This window comes from Phascolarctos cinereus, unplaced genomic scaffold, assembly GCF_003287225.1.
Source record: "Phascolarctos cinereus isolate Bilbo 61053 unplaced genomic scaffold, phaCin_HiC Scaffold_726;HRSCAF=1367, whole genome shotgun sequence".
In the NCBI taxonomy this organism is placed as follows: Eukaryota; Metazoa; Chordata; class Mammalia; order Diprotodontia; family Phascolarctidae; genus Phascolarctos; species Phascolarctos cinereus.
In genome coordinates this window covers 286,107,333-286,120,332 of record NW_027556098.1, presented here as the reverse complement: position 1 = coordinate 286,120,332, position 13,000 = coordinate 286,107,333, and the positions used below count along the sequence as shown (strand labels likewise).

Below are 13,000 nucleotides of genomic sequence, written 5' to 3'. Positions count from 1 at the left end.
CAAATATTTAGTTCCTTTCAGATACAAATTACTATGAAAAGTTCCCAAAAGTGGACTAGAAGGAGCTTTTGAAATAGAAGGAAAGTTTGATTCTGGTTTAGTTTCCTTGTTGTCTGTTGCTTAATTTACTCTAGATCCTGCCTGTTTTCTTTCCTGCTGCGAGCAAATGAGCCCCCTCAACTATCCCTGAGAAGTTATGGTTGACTAACCTGCCTTCGTCAGCATACATATGAACAAAGGTATATTTGCATAACATCTTCTAAGGAAGTGCCCAGTTGTTGGCTGCTCCCAAAGACAGGATATCATACTTGAAGGGTCTGATTAAGTTTCTGGCCTGGAATTCTTCCCCAGCTGCACAGACACACCCTGTCCCAGAGGGAGGATCTTTTCAATCATTGGCTCTTGGTGCCAGGCACAGTCACCTGACCTCTAGTTGAGTGTATGGCTTTGCCCAGATACATGTAGCTAGCTGGTCAGCGGTCCTCGGATGGAAGGTGGCGCCCCATCCCACAGCATCCCCAAGTTCTGTTATGCCACTGATGCTTTGCATCTGTTCACACATTATAGCTCAATTCAGCCTCAGCCAACTCTAATGAAAGCCAGCCACAGGAAATGGCCAAGCAAGCCAACTCTAAAGTATTCAGGAAGCCCACTGGAATGGATGAGAAGGCAGATGCAAGTCACCTGTTGAATGGCCCAGACAATGTGCTTTGGATTTGGTAGCTATAGATGGCAGCCTCAATACCTGTAAGAAGCAGCTAGGTACCACAGTGAATAGAGCACTGGGTCTGGATTCAGGAGGACTTGAGCTCAAATCTGGCCTCAGACACTTACTAGTTGTGTGACCTTGAGCAAGTCATTTAACCACTGTGTGCCTCAGTTTCCTCAACTATAAAATATGTATAACAATAGCACCTATCTCCCAGAGTTGTTGTGATGATCAGATGAGATAATTGTAAAGTGGCTTAATTCGGTGCCTAACACATAATAGGTATTCTATAAATGCAAATTATTATTATTAATTATTGTTATTATATGGTACAACTGCCCAAGCTACCCCTGAATACCCTGAAGTATTCACGGGGCCCACTGTCACCCCTATTTTCACTCTCTCCAAATTTTTCTTGGGGGCTGGGAATCTGGCATTTTGGCATTACTGAGAGATCTGTGTGTGATAAATATTTAGTATTTAGATCTCCTGGATTTATTTTCCTTCATCATCTTTGATTCTCCTTTCCCTCTACCACCTGCTTTGTTACTAGCCAGTGAATCAAGATCCCTCAGAGGGTAACAGGAATTTGGTTTGTGCAAGAGAATATGAAATATGAAAAATATTTCATATTTCTTGTGAAGTGAGTAATTGAAGATAGGGGTTGGGAAAGATTGGTGGGCTTCATTTAACCAATGAAGAAAAAAATAGGGTTTGTATTTATGTATATGTCACAGGCATCTGGGGTCCTAGAATATCTAAATGCATTAATTGTCTCCTACAGTAAATTTATAATCTGTCTTCAAGTCTACTAAGAATACAGCTTTGTGTGCTGTCTAGTGTCCTGGTCAGTGTGCCTATGTATGATCCACCAAGAATGAGGCACCCATCCCCAACAGACAGTAGAATAGACTAGTCTCTGCTCTCTGTCCAAGACTAAAGAGGGAGAGAAAGTACATTTTGGGATTTTTTTAGGAAGCCTGAAAAAACCCTGCTTTCGCAGTGATTTCCCTAAAACCTTCTTACTAAATGATCATGAAGGGGTTTTTGCTTTCCACTAGTAAGGAACAGATGGTTTGGGATTGGATGTAGAGCTCAGCAAAAATGGTATCTTTACTCCTGGTATTTGGCAATGGAAAAGGAAACAAACTTCTGGGATTACTAAGATTTTTCAGTGTTCCTAGGGAACCCTAGAGTCATATGAGGCAGGAAAGGTTGCTCTGCTTCAGCTGTAGGCTTACCCGATTGTAGTACTCACTTCTTTTTCCTGAGCGAATCAATTTTGTCTTTTCCAAATATGAGTCCTCCTTGGGCACAAAGAATTGGAAAAGTTTCCTGAAAGATACAGTTACAACAGTGAGTGAAAAGAGCCTTAAACACCTTTGTTAAGTCTTCTCAGTGGTTGGTTTTCAGTGAAAATGTGATATTCTGTGGGGTTTGTCCTCCCCCTTGGTTATTGGAAATTCCATTTAGGTTTTGTCTTCTAAATTTGGTGCTCCATTACTCAGCATGGTATATAGAGATGGGGATGTAAATGCTGTATTAACCTGATAACACCGTGTCCAAGGAGAGGCCAAGTCATTTGGGAGTGATTCACCAGGCAGATTAAATCTGTAGTCAGCTAAGCTAGGCTAACCTTTATTCTCAGAAAGTCCCACTTTAAAATGTCCTTTTTTTCCCTCAGCACATGTGTCAAAACTCTTAAAATGATTGATATTCTAGATGTATGCAGATTTATGTGACCTGGACGTGTTCAATATTTATAGTTAATTCATAAGGACTATGTGGTCATAAAGGTCCAAAAGCAGCTTTTGGAGGAAAGTATTAATGAGGATACTGATCTTCAGTGAAATACATTTTAGTATCCTCAGTATGAAAGCATCAGTATCACCACAGTACCTTCCCGGGTGCTTTGCACCTTTCAGGTGCTCAATAAATATTTTCTGTGAATAAGAAGGGATGAGTGAATGAGTATGAAAAGAAAGCTCACCGTTCTCTATGACAGCCTGTGATCTGGGCATTAGTATTCAGCTACAGATGGGAACTTAGTCTCCATCCTTTCCAACAGATAAAGCTGTAGGGACAGTACAACATAATCCCCAATCCCTATGTAATTCTATACAAATTGAGAGCTGCAGCCTAGAGCCCTCATTCAGCCAAAATCTTCATGTAGCTCAAGTACAAGTTCAGAGGGGAGCCCACTACAGCAAAAAATCAGGAATGGGGGTTTTGCTCTCAGAAGATCTTCAGGTCCAAAAAATTGATTCAAGGCTATGATATTATATATTATATATAATATTGTATATTATATATAGTTATATTTAATATTAATTGATATGTAATTATAATTCTATATCATAATTATGTGATTAAGATTGTGGATTAAATATGTGTAAATCTAAGTAAAATGGCATTAAATAATTTATGGTCCATGAAACAGCATCATTTTGGAGCCATTGTTGGCCATTGCTAATCTTTCTCTTTTGCTTTGGGTAGATTTTTTTTTTCTTATGTGTGGGCTGTTTGGCTGGGATAAGTGATTCTAAGTCATTCTTGAAACAATCATCAACCTCTACATAAGTGTGGGTGAAAAGGACTACCATACCTTGTGTTTGGAGACCTATATTCTTGTCACTGCTCTGGCACCAGCTAGCTCTGTGATTTCAAGTAAGTTCCCCCCTGTACACTGTAATTATGAGGATAGTCAGTCTGAAAGTCAGCGTGGTACAGTGGAAGTACTGCATTTGGAATAAGAGGACCTGGATTCAAATTCTGGTTCATCCACTACTACCTCTGTGACCTGAGCCCGCTAGGACTCCGCTTCCTTAGCCCTAAAATGAGGAGATTGAACTTGATGACTTCCGAAGTCTTTCTACTCAAAATCTGTTATCTTACTTTCTTACCTTCCTAAGAGGGTCAAATGAACTCACCTTTGTGAGAGCACCCTGTATAAGGCACTGGTTTTGACTATAAAAAGAGCCCTTCAGTGTTTGACTAGTATACTAAAATTTTAGTTTGTTCATGCCTAATAATAAAATGACTTTTATTCTCAATAGAACTGTTGCTATTTCAGATTCAGAGTTGTCAAGATAAGGCTATCAGGAAAGATATCAATTCACTTAAGCGCTCTTAAAGGCCCTAGTAAATCCTAGTTACTATGTATGGCTGCTGTTAGCAATGTGTTGGGATCTCAGAAAACATGCTGTCTGACAGGCACATATTATAGCTCACAGGCTTTGCTAAAGAGTCTGAAAGGGTGTGTACAAACAGTCTTGATAGGCAAATGCTACTGCTTCTAAGGAATATTAGAAAGGTCGTTTACACAAATGGGCCTGGGAAAGTTAAATATTTTGTTCACAATAGCCTAAAACGTTAATTGTTAGCTTGAGAATGTCAAACAAGTTAAATCATTGCCAGGGCTCCTTGGTTATTTTTATTTGATGATAATCAAGTTTCCAGTGGACAAGTCAAAGCTAGGGGAGCTGCTAGGAAGGCCAAGCAGGGAGGCCTGTACAGAGTCCAGGGACAGCCCAGTTCAGTCTGGGTGTCTGGAGCAGCCAGAGTGACAAATTTCCTTTCTAAGACACCAACAGCAGCACTTACATTACAGAGATGCAGCAGACATTTCCTAAAAAACTGACCTTTTTTTATTGGGATTCATGTAACAGAGTTAGGAAGAGAGCATCCTTATCTACAAGGGAACTTCTTATTCATTTTTTCAGTTACCTAGGAATTATAAGATCTCACAAAGGTAAAATGCTTCATTGGAGATAGGACCTGACCCAGAACAGTATTTTCCCTTATCAGAAGTCAAGAAGAATCTTGCCCTGGAAACCAGAGGAAGCCCTTTTGTAAATGACAACTTAAAAGCCAACAGGTTAGACTCATGCTTCTTTAGCTCAGTATTGGCTTTCAGAAAGCATCAGCTTCCTCCGAAATCTTTTCAGTTATTACTACTACAGAAACAAATAGTAAAAACAATTAATAATAACTGACACTTCCATAACACTTACGGCCACAAAATGCTTTTCCATGCATGATCTCATTTGAGCCTCACAACAACCCTGTGAGGTAGATCTTACAGATATTGTTCCCATTTTTACAGATGGCCCAGAGAGTCTGTGATTTGTTCACAGCTACACAACACATGGGACATCCTAAGTGGAATCTGAACCCACATTTTACTGACTTCCAAGGAGCACTCTAACCACTTTGCCAAACAATTAGGCAACTTTCATAGAATCTTATGGTTTACTCTAGAGCTAGGTGGGAATGACAAAGCAATGCAGTTTTAATATTCCTAGCTCTGACATAAATTGGATGCAAATAATTCCATTTTAGTTAGATACTTTTTAACTTCAAAGAAAATCATAACTTGGAAGGGAAGTCCATCTCATGTGTTAAACCAAAGGGTTTTAGGAGCTTTTTTTATGTTCATATGCATTTTTATTGGATATACAATCATTGGAACCACATATATATACTTGGAATACATAAACATATGTGTTGGGTGTTTATACACAGAAAACACACACATGGGGCACACACTGAAGTTATACACATACTTGTAGTACAGTATGTACACACAAACAGGTTATATACACATGGGAATTCATGAAGCATGTGTGCACATCAATCAACAAGCATTTATTAAACACTAACAATGTGCCAGGCACTGTGCTAAGCCCTTTACAAATATTATCTTATTTGATCATCAACAACAACCCTGGAAGTAGATGTCATTATTATCACTCCCATTTTAGAGTTGAAGAAACTAAGGGCAGACAGAGGTTAAGTGATGTGCCCAGAGTCACAGGGGTAGTAAGCATGCGAGGCAGGATTTGAACTCAGGTCTTTCTAACTGCAGGTCCAGCTCTCTATCTACTGTACTACCTAGTTGCCTATAGAAGCATTCTTGATGTTCTCCAGGGAAAAGAGTCTTCACACTCCCTCTATTAGAGCAGATCACAACACTGTATAAGCAGAGTTTCTCTTTTTTCCCTCTTAGGTCTAATCTTACTCACTCCATCTTCCAACAGTTTAACCCCATTCTCCTTTGTTGATTCAATCAACCAACCTATAGAATTAAGTAATAATTAATGGGCTTCCCTTCAAATGTTCCTGGTGACCTTTGCCTGGACTATTTTGCTACCATCATAGTCTACCTTGTGGCGTGCTTATTTACAAGCAGTCCACATTCCCCATATATTTTAAGTTAAGTACACTGTATATGATATAGTCTTATTGTTTTGAAAATTTTAATTTAGAATTTGGTATCAGCCCTGTGCTAGGCTAAATGGAGCTATAGAAGAAACCTAAGGAATTTCCTGTCCTGAAGGAATTTACAATCCAATAGGAGAGAGAAGATCAATACGTATGTAACAACAACAAATAGCATAGGTCAGCATTTCAATTAAGTGCAAAATTGAGTGTATATTACAGATATTTGAGGACTAAACTGATTATAAAGGGCTTTACAAAATGGCTGCTTAGTGAATACTTACTGAATAAGTGAATTAACGAATGAATGAATTTGAGATTGGCCTTGCAGGATGGGTAGAATTTGGATATGAAAAACAACAAACGCAAGAGGATTGAGGGGAAACCTGAGCAAAGGCATAAAAATGAGAATGACTATCATATGTTTAAGGGGTATCAGAAACACTGACTAGGGCTGAGATTGTGGATTAGGAGGTAATAAAAGGTAATTTTTGAGATTTGAGATGAGGGTAGTCCATGGAGGATCTTAAAGGCTGCACAGAGAAATTGAGATTTCTAACTGCCACATTTTACAAGACACATTGACAAGATAGAGTGCCAAAGGAGGGTGAGCAAGATGGTCAGAGGACTGGAAACTATATCATACAAAGATCAGTTGAAGGAATTGTGGATGTTTTGATCTGGAGGAGAAAAGACACACAGTGAAACATGATAACTGTCTTTAAGCATTTAGAGGGTTGACATGTGGAAGAAGGATTAGTTTGTTGTTGTTGGGGTTGGGTTTTTTTTTGGTTTGTTTTTTAAATTATTTTTCCTATTTGACTTCAGAAGGCAGAAGTAGTACAATGTGGCAGATTTAAGTTCAGCTAAAGAAAACCTCCCTAATAATTAGAGCTTCCCAAAAATGGAATGGAGTTTGGGGAATATTGAGTTTCATGTAATTGATCATCTTCAAATAGAGGCTGAAATCAAACTTTTTAGCAGATTTGGATGGTAATCTTGTTTTGGGTAAAAGTTAGACCGATTGGTGCCTAAAATCTCTCCAACTCTTAGATTCTATGATTTAATATCATAGGAAAGAGGTCTCTTGCCCAAATATCCCAGCTTACCTTTCTTTGAGTATGTAATGCATGCCTTGATCTTTGCACACAGCTCCCATTTATAGTGAATTATGAACATCTCCTTTGGCATAGAAAGGAGATGGATTAACATGAAATCATGCTTACTAGAAACAGAAAAGAAACCAAAAGAACCATCTAAATGTGCTCTTCTCTTAAGACTCTCCAAAAGTACCTCCATTGCTAGTTCAACTTTCTCTGTGAATAGACAACTCTCTCCTTGAAGAAACTGATGTTCTGAGTGGACAGCTCTGCTTCCTTTATTATCTTGTAAACCTTTTCTTTTCTTTTTTTTTCTCAGGAAAAACACCAAGAAATTGTTTTTCCAGATAGTCTTGCTGATTCAGATCAGTTTTTAAACACCAATATGCTAAAAATCTTTTAGCAGTCTTATAATGCCTCAGGTTTAATTGAATTTCAACAGTGGGCCAATTGGTCCAGCTCTGTGCCCTTCTGGTTTCATAAGACATGGAAATGTGAGAGGTAAAGCTGAGGAAAAAAAGATTTTCTTCCCTTCTCCCTTCTGGATCCTTTGTATAGACCAAGCTCATGTATAGTTTGAGTCTTACTATGATCTGTAAGTCATCAGTGACTTAAATATGTCTTCCAGATAGGAAGCTTTCCTACACATCTCTGAGAGAAAGGTAAGAAAGAACACAAGAACAGATTCTGTCCCATTCCTGTCCCTAGAAGAGTTCATTTATTCTCCCCCTTGACATCAACATGATCTCTACTCTCTGGGTATTGGCCGATGATTAGCTTAGTGGCATAGTTTTTCCTGTGTCTTTTGCTGAATTTAGCAAATGTCTTAGAGCCATATATAAATGACATTTGGAGAGAAAGAGTCTAGACATGGGCATGGGTATGTATTTGGGATTGAAGGAGAAAAAACAGAAATGTTTAAGTGGAGGAATTTATGAGACATTGGTTCCTTAAAGATTAATCAAAACTTAAGAATTTCCATAGTAGGCTGTGTTCCACATAGCCTGGTAGGTATTCTCTCTGTGACAGTAGCATCAAAGAGTGTTTTGTGGGAAGGCATGGCCCTTTACCCAATTATGCATCCAGGGACATACTGGAGCCAGTTCAAAATGGCTGAAGAAAGCTGATTGTTAAATTGTCCATGTTAACATTTATACCTCAGGAATCTGCACATTCGGGTTAGAAGGGAGAGAGAAAAATAAACAAAAAGTGCATGGTGGAGAACAAAAGAAAACTTAGAAGGAAGCACAGAAAAGCAGGGTGTCTTTGAAAACAATGTATAGTATTTATTACATAGTTTTAAAAAATGTAAACAGCCTAAATTGGAAATTTGTGGTTTTATATTAAATCTTTTCTTTATGTGTTGTGTACATGGAAATGTTCTTTTTGTGTCTTTTTGTATTTAAGTTCAAAATGAATAAAAATTAAAATAAAAACAAAATCAGTAAACTCTACAAACCAGGACATGATTTTTGTTTTGTTGATTTCTACACTTTAAAAAGTGGTGGAAAATGTTAATAATGAAGATTAAATTTAAAAGTGTGTCTTGTGTGCATTTTTTTTTTAACGAGAGCTATTTGTTAAACATCCAGCATGCTCTTGGATTCATCCCATGTTGCCTAGGGTCCCTCAATAACCTAGTATATTGCTGATACCCAAGAAAGTCTCATCTATCTTTGAATTAGATATGACACCTCAGAAATAACAAAAATATAAGAATAGCTTATATTTATGTTTTACTTTAAAGTTTACAGAGCACTTCGCACATATGAGTTAGCCTTTGAGAGCTCCAGCCTTAGGATGCTGTGATTCTAGATGTAGAACATTTAAATAGACTAACAAAAGATTAAATGTGGAGGGGAACCATGCAGGACATTTCTTCCTTTTAGAAAGAGACACAGAAAGGTTAAATGACATTTCAAGTCATCCAGTTAGTAGTGGAAATTAAGACAATCAATCAACAAGCATTTATTAAGCAGTCTATACTACTAAGGTGCCAGATAATATAGAATGTTGGACTTTGAGTCAGGAGGACCTGAGTTCAAATTCTACCTCAGACACTTAATAATTGCATCTAAAGTGAGATAATATTTGTAAGAAAGCTTTGTAAACCTTAAAGAATTATATGAATGCCATTAGTATTACTATTAGTATTATTTGTCAAATACTAGCCAGTGGGGGTACAAATACTAAAAATCAAGTCTCCCGAATCTCAGTTCAGGGTTCATTCCAGTATAAGCAAAAGACTTCCCCCCAGTTATGGGTGTCCACCAGGCTCAGAGCCAAAGGGAAGGGTCAAATTGTCAATTTTCTGGTAAACTGTGACTGTGTCTAAGCTAGCGTGGGTGATTAAGAACCAAATTCTAAATGCTTAGCTCTCTGAATCATTAAGGAGACTGAACAACCTCTATTCGCATAAAATTGGCAATTTATGGGGCCCCCATTCTCATCCTTTCTGAAAACCAGAAAGCTGTTCATCCTCACATTGAGAAGTTATCAGTAAGTTAGCCCTGGCTAATGAGCTGGAAAAACCAGTTTTCCCTGTCCCTGTGCTCTGGTCTGACAGTACCAGTGTTGAAAGCTCCATTCCTTGATGTGGTCCTTAGCTATCCCTGCTTTGCTTAACTCCACATGACGTATTATTGTCAGGAAGAAACATGAGGAAGATGTTGATGAAGCATCCAAGTAATTTTTCTGAGTTTTGATAACTCTTAGTCATAAGTCAAATGTTTATATGAACCAGTCATTAGCTTAGGTATCCAAAGTCATCATTGCTCAGCAGTGTAAGTGAGCCAGGGAATGGAGACACTAAATCTAATTAGGTAGTGCAAAGAACATTGTCAAAAGACCATACAGGTGGATACTTTTTCTTGCCCACTACTAATGATTTTTAGACCAGTTGAAACTGAACTGATTTTTGTTTTGTTTTGTTAAGAATAATTTTCCTCCATTGTCTTCAAATACCGAGTTATTACTTCAGGCTTCTGCAGTAGCATGAAACCATTCACGTTACCTTTTTTTTGTTTGTTTTAAATGATCTTTTCTTGGAAACGTAGCTATCTTCCTTTCATGTTGGGTTTTTAACTAACACAAATAAAACAAAAAAGAAAAAAACAAGGTATGTCCATGGGGTAATGATAACTGGCAGCAAAGATAGACCGAGACACTTAACTCTGATTCTATTTCTATTTCCTCTGGAAAGGAGAATGACCTTTACACTGGAGATGGCAGCACCAAAATGCCTAGGAGGGAGCGGATATCCAAGAAAGAAGATAGTCAGAGAGCTCCTAGTTGTTCTTGAGGAGATCAAGTCACTTGGCCCAGGTGGACTACATCCTTGGGTCTTGAACAGACTGGCAGTTGATTGCCAAGCCACTGTCAGTGATACAGTTGTTCCTTCCACATTGTGAGGATTAGGAGCACAGAGACTTTGTGATCTGGGAAATCTTTGTAAAATATTTTTGTCCTTCGCTTCATCCCAGTGAAGGAAGCTTGAATTTTTTTTCTTTTTCTTTTATGGGGTGTTTCCAGTACCTTATTGTAAAATTGGGTTAAGTATTTGGTCATACGCACCATGTCCTCCACGGGCCTTCGAGCTCCCACAAAACTCCCCCAAAATTCCCGTTTAATTTCTTATTCTGAACCACAGTATATGGAAACCATAATGGTGAAAGTTGTGATGTGGAAGGGATAACTGTATTTGAAAGATTACAAAGCATAGGAGAGGTAGCACAAGATAGGAGAAAGGCAAATGTCTCAATTTTCAAAAAAGGGGAAGAGGGCAAAGTATACAAACCAGCGGCCAGTGAATTAGACTTCATTTCCTGGGAACATTCTAGAACTCATTATTAAAGAGATGGTTAGCAAAGGAGAAAAGTAAGCAATGATTACAAAGTGCCAGGCATAGCTTCATCAAGAACCATGCAAGACTAACCTCATTGCCTTTTATGAAATGATTGCTGAGCTAGTAGATGAGCTGAATGCTGTGTATATAGTTTACCTGGATTTTAGCAAAGCATTTTATAAAGTATCTCATACTATTCAAGTGGAGAAGATGAGCAATAGTGGAGTGGACTAAAATTCAATCAGAAAAATTGGATGGCCTGGCTTGTCAAATAGTTGTTAATGAGTCAATGTCAGAGCAGCAGAAGGTCTCCAGTGGAGTACCTCAGGGATTTGTGTATGTCCGTAGGCTTTTTTTTTTTTTGTAACTTCTATCAGTAACTTGGATAAAGACACATAAGGTATACTCATCAAATCTGCAGCTAGCAAAGTCAGGAAACATAACTGACAAATACTTGATGACAGGGTCAGGAACCAAATGGATCTTGACAAGAGAGCATTAGGCTGAATCTAATAGGATGAAATTTGATAGGGATAAATGAAAAGTATAAGATGGAGGACACATAGTTAATAGTAGTCATTCTGAAAAATAATGGGGGTTTTAGTAGATTGCAAGCAAGTTATGACTCAGCATTGTGATGTAGCTGCCAAAAAAACTAATGCAACCTTGGGCTGCCTTAAGAGGGGCATAGGGAGGACTAGGGAGGTAAGTTGTTCAGTCGTTTCAGTCATGTCCAACTCTTTGTGACCTCATTTGGGGTTTTCTTAGCAAAGATACTGAAGTGGTTTGCCATTTCCTTCTCCAGCTCATTTTACATATGAGGAAGCTGAGGTAAACAGGGTGAAGTGACTTGCCCAGAGTCACACAGCTAGTAAGTATCTGAGGCTGAATTTGAACTCAGAAAGTTGAGTTGTCCTGACTCCGGAAACTGTGCCTTATTCACTTCAACACCTAGCTGCCCTACTTCTTAGATGTAAGGAATAGATAAGCCTAGTTAATGATCACATAGCTATTAAGTGTCTGAGGTATCATTTGAACTCAGGTCTTCCTGAATCCAGACCCTGTGCTCTAACTGCCCCACCTAACTGCCCAGGGAGGTGATAGGCTCTCTGTATTTTGCCCTCATCAGACTTCTCCTGATTGTGTTCAGTTCTGGGCCCCACAATTTAAGGATATTAATAAACTAAAGAGAGATCCAAGGATGGTGGTCAGGCTGGTGAAAAGCCTTGAGTCCATGGCATAGGAGATCAGTTGAAGTAAGTGCGCATGTTTAGCCTGGAGAAAAGAAGAGTCAAGGTGAGGGAATGGAGGGACATGATAGACGTGATAGCTGTTTTCACATATTTGTAGCGATTTCATTGTGGAGTGGAAATTAGACTTGGCCTCTTTAGCCTAGAGGGCAGAACCTGGAGCAAAGGGTGAAAACGTTGCAAATAAGACCCATAGAGGTTTGATGACAGGAAACAATTAGTGCAGCCCAAAGCAGAATGCAATCTGGAGGAAGAGGTTCCCCCCAACCCCCATCCCTAGGGCTCTTCCAAGCAAAGTTTGGAAGACCACTTGTCTGGTATGCAATAGTGGGAGATTTCACTTATGTATGGGTTGTACTAGATGACCATGGGAGTTCTTTCCAAACTCTCAAATTCTGTGATTCTATGAATTCCTCCTTTGTAACCAGCTCCTTTCAGGTGATTTCATCTGATTTGAACAACAATTTAATTGTTCCTTCCCTCCACCACTCCCCTCCCCAAAATTACTCAAGGCAAAAAGTATGATGAACTTATCAGAAATGTGTAGACATAGTAGAATCTCTTTAAGACCATGGTAACAAGGGGTGCAAAGAAATCATTTAATAGAATACAGTATGTACTGTGTTTCTGGATTGGCCATGCTTGTGTCTCCTATGCATTTCTGGAGGTCTCTGGAGTCTCAATTATTTAAAACACAGTAGTGTTCTTCATGTGGTAGCATCTGAGAAATCTAGCTGTTTTTGCATGCAAGAGTTTTGCATGCTAAACCTGCTAAAGCATGTGAGATTATCACATTGCACCATATAATTTCACAGAGGAAAAACAAAAACAAAAAAACAAATGTGCACTCAGAGTATTATCTCAGTTTGAGATTTTT

At 38.6% G+C, this 13,000-nt stretch overlaps 1 protein-coding gene across 1 annotated transcript in view; it reads left to right on the top strand.

The window, feature by feature from the left end:
* Positions 1 to 13,000, top strand: part of MAML2 (mastermind like transcriptional coactivator 2) — a 423,861-nt gene that overhangs the window by 2,443 nt on the left and 408,418 nt on the right. The window lies entirely within an intron of this gene.